Source organism: Halyomorpha halys, unplaced genomic scaffold (genome assembly GCF_000696795.3).
Source record: "Halyomorpha halys isolate HHAL.00 unplaced genomic scaffold, Hhal_1.1 Scaffold256.1, whole genome shotgun sequence".
Lineage (NCBI taxonomy): Eukaryota > Metazoa > Arthropoda > Insecta > Hemiptera > Pentatomidae > Halyomorpha > Halyomorpha halys.
In genome coordinates, this window is record NW_027108006.1 from 607,298 (window position 1) to 614,656 (window position 7,359).

Here is a 7,359-nt window from a genome sequence, read left to right on the forward strand (position 1 = left end):
TACAATCCAAAATCCTACGTAAAATCCTTGATGCTCCTTATTACGTCACAAATAAACTCATTCATAAAGACCTTAACATCCCATTCGTTGCAGATTTGTCCCAAAACAGATATGCGTCTTTTTATTCCAAACTCCTTAACCATCCTCACCCATTAATTCTTAATCTTTCATACTTAACAATCCCTGATAATCCTCCGAGGCGTCTGAAAAAGAAGATGGCCACGGGACCTTCTAGTTTAGAATTATGTTTGAAGTACCACCAATGGCTGGTTCCTTCCCAAGATTTTCAAGTGTATATGAAACATACAACATATTTACCTATTGTATTATTTTGTACAGTTGTAAATTACAATAAATAATTTAAAAAAAATTTCACTAATATTATTTATTATAAAGGACGGTGTGAAGTTCCTATACTGATTGATTCAGAAGTTAGTGGGTTCGAATCCAACCTTGGTCAGTCAATATTTATTTCCCGGAGGCCTGGAGAAACAAATCTTGACACTCCCACTCTGGAGCTGAATAGCTCTTGAGACAAGAGAAATAAAAAAAATTGTAATGAAAGGTAAAACAAAAACAACAAAAATCAACTAATATAAAGTAAAGAGGATAACTGAAATAATAATATTTATATGAATAATATGTTTATATCTTAGTGCATTTACATTAAATATTCACAATCAGTAGACAAACAATTACTTGAACCTTACTGTATCAAACACACAGAGCTATATATACAATTTATATAAATATCAAAGTAAAACAGATATTTTTTCTATTTAATACTTTATGGATAATATAGAAATTATAAGATAATTCAATTATTGCAAATGTGAAACAGTAATATAAATTAAACATTAGGAGAATAAAACTGATGCAAATATTAAAAAAAAAAAGAAATAGAGTTAATTACCAAAATACGAAAGATACAAAACAAATTACACAATTTCAATAAAATTAATAGTTTGAGAAAATTTTGATTTTTTTAAAAAAATTAATCATACAAAAATAAAATAAAAATGACAAAATAATGGTCAAAATACGATCTATTATCGTAGGGTTAGCAAATAAATTAAATAAAATCTAACCATAAGACATTAAATCTGTATAAAATCTTAAAATCGTTAGAAATACGTTATTTATAGAACTTTTATACAATAAAAATGATTTGTAAAAAAAAAAAAAAAATCACTAAAAAGTAAATATAATAATGATGTATGATGTTGATTGGAATCAGTAAATATACCTATCATTAAATGTTACATATTACAAACAATTAATATAATTAGTTGTTTAAGATTCACAGTTCTTTGAAACATTTTTTTTTTCAAATCAATCCTATTATTTGTATTTTATATTTCCATGACACAAAATTTTTTATTTTATTCTCTTTAATTTTTTTTAATATTGTCATTTTTAGACTAGATCTTGCATATATTAGTAGTGCAACATAGTTGAGAGGCCATTTTTATTTTATAAAGAATTGTGTTTTTGCAAAAATTATAGTTCATATTTTTGCATTAAAGACAACCTTTCAAGAAAAAGGTGATTAAACGAAGCTATTTAAAGATTATTTTTAATGTTCTTCAATTGATCATTTTTTAATTTAATCACCCTAATAAATTTATATATACAACTTAATGAATAAATTACAAATAATTGTTTCTACTAATAGTAAGAGAACATTATAGTTAAAAAACAATTATGAATATATTGTTTCTAATTATTTTTCCGCTTTAATCGTTAAGTGCCTAGATAAGAAATATTATCAATAAATCCCAATCGCTCAAGATAATGAACCAAATAACAACCTGTGCAACGTAACACTTCGAGGATTACCTAAAGATGAATCCCAATACGTAATTTAAATTTCTTAATATAAATAATTCACCAAATAATAAAATTTATTTTTTTTTCATTTGACGTCAATAGACATTATATATTCAAATTAAATTGCACAATTAACTTCATTGAAATATTAAGTTGAAATTTTTAGAAATAATATGAGAAATCAGAAGAACACATAATCCCTTTCATACAAGGTGACCTAGATAGACTTTAAAACGAATTCTATCCATACAAAAGCTCTTCCAAACATAATAAAGCATAAATTTATGACAACAAATCCCTCAAATACTTCTCAATACAATATTCCAACTAGAAAACAAAGTTAATTCTTCTTTTCTAAAGTTGTCGGCCCTGCTCGCCGGCCGGGTGCAGGTTATGAATTCTCTCGACTTTCCAAGTCAGTTGATAACTTGTTTGTTTCCGTTTAGTTTTACTTACTGACTTTATTATGAGGTTTAAACTTTTATATTAATTTCGCCAAAAATAATTAAAAGCTCGAGTATTAAATCGAGAACTGTGAAAAGAGTATGGAAGTGTAATTTTGCATAGAAAACAAAAGAACAGATTTGAGGAGATTACATATTTAAATATAATATAATAATTGTAAAAATAATGACTTGATAATAATAAATAAAGATTAGAGAAGAAAAATATGAAATATGAAAAATTATTGTAGTATCGAATACTAATAATAGTAAAAAAAAGTGACTTACTTGAATACAGTCAACACGCAATTATACTAGGTTGAAATAAATAACAGCTACTAGCTCAACAATTAACACCGATGTTTGATAAAAAAATAACAATATACACTATAAATAAAGATAAATTAAACTAATAACTGTTAACAATAAATAAGATAAAGAAAAAAATAAAGAAGAGGCGATAGTTGAAGAAGACCGAACGTTGACTGACGGACTCGTAGTGGTAACAGAGGTGGCGCCGCCTGCACTACAACCTTGGCACTACTCTCTCCCTCTACTGTCTCTCTAATGGTGATTGCCTTTCTTGTCATTATAGGCTATCGTATTTAGGGCAATTAGGGTGTTTGCTATACAATTAGGGTATGCATTGCGCAATAAATGGGTATAATCAACTATCACTATTAGGGTCTCTGAAGCGTACAATATCTCTTAAATACGGAATATGATAGTTACTCGAAAGCCACAATTCTACATTTGATAGTACTAAACAACTTTAGGACCTAGGTTTGCAAGGACCTAGAACCTAGGATCTAGGTTGTAATTGTTAAAAAAATAAATTAATAGGTTAGAAAAAAAAACAAAAAAAAAACTAGGTTTGCACGACCCTCACCTCCAAATATATTAGTAGAGTTGTCACTGTCACTGGATACCTTTAATTGAAAAAAAAAAACGATTCATGAAGATCTACTGTCAGATACCGACAGTTTTTATATTTTTATTTAATGCCAGGTCGGCCTTACATGGATAATGTAAGAGGTAATTTTTGTTTTTTGATTATGGGAACAATTAATTATGGGTGGGGGGTATAGTCTCATACAAAAGACACCCCTAACTATATACAATGTTATAAAAAAAAAAAGATAAAATAAATAGATTAAAATAATGATTCTTAATAAAATATAAAAGTAAAGTTAACTGGATTACCTTCAATGGATACTTTCTATGTCACTGGATACCTTCAAGTACCGACGGTAGAAAAAAGTTGTACTCAATTCGATTTGTGTTTTATTACGTATTGTATTTTACTAATTCATGTCTATTTCAGTTTTAGAGGAATCAGAAAAAAATAAATAAAACAAAACAGACTTAAGTCAATGGTCATAAAGACAAAACAGTTCGTTTCCATTTATGTTTATAAACATAGGAAATAAAAGTTTGTTTTGTTTAAAGTTGAACTGATCCCAACAATATATAATGTTTATGGTACTGCAGAACCCATGAACTGTTTGATGTTTACCTATTTAAGTTTATTTATCGCAGTCCATAAATTTTATAAATAATTTTTTTTTCTATATTTGTATATATAGTTGACCGTAAAACTTAAATATGAGAAGGCGGTCAGGGTTCCAAGAACAAATATTTTATAACTATTTTAATGTCTGACGTTTTTATTCACTTATATTTATTCATCTATGCTTTATCAACTTTCACATTTACTTTGTTTTTTTTTGTAAATTGTTATTTCACATTTTTCTATTAACTTATTTCACTTATCATTATCATCACCTATATTGTTAAAATTCTATCAAAAATTTTTCACTTATTTCTATACTTTATTACTTATTTTTAATTTTTTTATGTACATCTTTTTACATCTCACCTTGTACTTTTATTTTATTTTTATTGTTCATGTTACTCCTGTTATCTTTACTATTATTATTATCAGTGTAGATAAATTATTATTTTCACGATAAACTACAGTTGCTATCATTGTCTAATTATTTTTCTTATTTATTTACTTTTATTTATTTATTTTTTTTAATTTTATTTATTTATGTATTTATTTTTTTAAATATTCTTTATTTACAATCATTATTATTATATCCTACGTTGTATTAACTACCCTAAATATATTTTCTTCAGTATATACTGTAGTATTATTAGTAACGATATGTATCGTTCTAATTTTATTTAGTTATTCCTTTTTTTTAAATTTATTTATTTATTGATATTTACAACTGTACATAAATACATCAAATAAATTTGAGGAAATCATAATGGTATGGTACAAGCATGTAGAGAAACTACCCAATGGTAGCACTCTAAAAACATTTGTACAATATAAGGTCTCGAGGCCATCTTCTTCTGACGCCTCGGAGGATTTTCCGGAATAAAAGAGAAAGCATGATTAGAAACTAATAGGTTTAAGTGGTTAGGGAGTTTATAATTAGTTATTCCTAAATTAGAAAATTATTATACTTATTATTATCATCATATTTCTGTATCTTTCTCTTATTATTTTTCATTTTTCGTCATACCTTAATGACTACTTCCTGTATACGCAACGTATTTGAAATAGAAATATAAGCGTTAAACGGCTAGCTACCTCTCCCCCCACTCCTCCACGCTTCCGATTTATTGTCACCTTCTGTTCAACGTCCTTCCTTTTATTTATATGTAATTTTTATCACTTTATTTTTACATAATATTTATCCTAGCTTAAATTACCTTATTTTTGTAATATTCTTAGTTGTTTTCTTTTGTATCTTTTTAGCCCTACAAAGTGGGGCGAAACGTCGGACATTAAAATAGTTATGAACTATTTATTCTTTTTTTTACCGCAACCCTGACCATCTTCTCATACTTTTTTTTCCATTTTAGTCAGTACTACTACTAAACTGTCATATTTTGATTCTAAATCGGGAATATTTTAAAATTTATAAAAAGGCTCAAGTTAAGATGAACAGTTATCACGGTAAATTTGTAACTAAAAATCTGACATTTTCTCCTTATATAAATATACAAGAATGCAAAATTTTCAATTAGAAATTTTATTTTATATAATTAGATGTACTGAAAGAAAGTACTTTTCCTTATTTAAATTTCTTTATTTAATGATTCATAAACAATGTTTCGGGGTTATCACCCAATCATCAGGTTCATTACATTCACTACATTCATTACATTCACTAAATTCACTGCATTCATTACATTCACTACATCTCACTCAGTAGGAAGGTATAACATTAAAAATTTTCGGATTGTGACACTCATCTTCCTAGTGAATAATTTCTTAATGAATTAGTACCATCTTTATACTAAGAACCAAGGACTCCACCTTCTATAGGGCTTCCTAACTCCTGTGATGGAGAAATTAAAATGACCTGAAAGGTATAATTACTTTAAAATATCAGTTTATTACTGATGCACATAGAATAGTATAACTTAAATAAACAGACTTTGAAGAAGTAATCCATGATTTTACTAATCCGAAATCCAGACTTATAAATGTTTAACTTTTTTAAAATAGCTTATTATAATTCAAATATACGAGAAAGTAACGATTTTAAATAGTATATTGTTTATTTCTGTTGATAACCCAAAGTTTTTTAGAAAATATCAAATCTAGTGGGCTCCACTAGTTTTAAGCCTTCTAAAGTATAATTTTTACCAAATGTGTTGTTAAGAATATAAAAACTACCAATCTTTGCTAAGTTAAAACCGAATTAGATATTAGTAGTTATGAATTTTCGTAAAACGATTAATATCAAATTCGAAGAGTATAGTTGTTTGTATGAAGTATATTGTAGGAAGGTAGTCAGGGTTGCGGTCAATAAAGATATCAAAATAATAAAAGACAACTATTTATTGTACCAACGTTTCGCCCCACATTGCAGGGTTTCGTCAGGGCTGTCAGATTGAAACATAGATGTCAACTTAGATGACAATAAATAGTTTTCTTTTACTATTTTCATACCTTCATTGATCGCCACCCTGTAGACTGTGTTCCTATAAAGATTGATGTGAAAGTTTTGAGTGGATGTCGAAATTAAATAGAAGCCAAAAAGTTAATCCAGTTAAAAATCCACGGTTCATCCATACATTGCGGTATAACGAAAGTAGAAAAAGAATTTAAGGAGCATTCTTCTTGTAAAATATAACCATGTTTCTTTAATTTTAATTTAATTTATAAATGTACTAATTTATTATTAGTTAAAACATATTGTCAGCCTTATTAACTATTTAAAAAAAAATTGATCAGATTTACTTCTATAATATCTGTTTAATTAATTATTATTAAATATATATTCTAAAAGTACAAACATTAAAATTTAGGTCAATTGTTCTAAGAAAAAGATTTTTCACTAACTTTTTTGATCATTAGTAATTCAGAATCTGTACAATCATTCAATTTTATGATGTATTGCTTCATTCAAGTGGGTCCACTTCCATTCTGTTCCATTCATCAGTCCATTGGAGATTAGTGAATATAAATATTCTTTCTGTTTTGACGTCACGGGCTGGTTTTACAAACAAATATTTACCAATTCTTACAATCTCAAATTATTACTGACAACTAAAAAAAAAAATAAATAAATAAATAAAATACCCGTCACATAACACTGAAATTTTGGGACAATTCCTTCACGCTTTTCACCTTGTACAACTGAATAATGAACCCTGAGTCCTTTTCTTTCACGAATTTTTCTAACAATACTAACTAAAATAATGGACGATAGCATCCTTTAATCAGAACTCTCGGATATGATAAATAAAAAAATCTTCTGGCGATATTAAAATATTTATTTATTTCTCTAGTACGAAACTTTGTTTAAATTATGAAAAAGATGGTCAGGGTTGCGGTCAAAAGCTATTTATTTTTCGACGTTTCATCCCACTTTGTAGAATTTCATCATGGCTGATCAAGTTGATAGCTTTATATACTTTGATAGAATATCTCCACACATTGGATATTATAACAAAGTCTCTAAATATATTTTAACAAATTTACTCTACTTTAAATGATGCACTCTTTGGTTTTCTAGTGTTGTCGTTAGTTTTAAAGATATAGAGCTCCAAATATATA

The 7,359-nt window shown here is 27.0% G+C and overlaps 1 protein-coding gene across 3 annotated transcripts in view; it reads right to left on the reverse strand.

The window, feature by feature from the left end:
* The window catches only part of PCB (Pyruvate carboxylase), a 576,937-nt gene that overhangs the window by 296,574 nt on the left and 273,004 nt on the right, over positions 1-7,359 (reverse strand). For 2 of the 3 annotated variants that reach the window (XM_067046400.1, XM_067046397.1), the window contains exon 1: positions 2,562-2,796. The exons of the other annotated variant lie outside the window; for it this stretch is intronic. The gene's annotated coding sequence lies outside the window, so the exon portion shown is untranslated. Of the gene's footprint in view, positions 1-2,561; positions 2,797-7,359 lie in introns of those variants that run through there. 3 annotated transcript variants of the gene reach the window in all.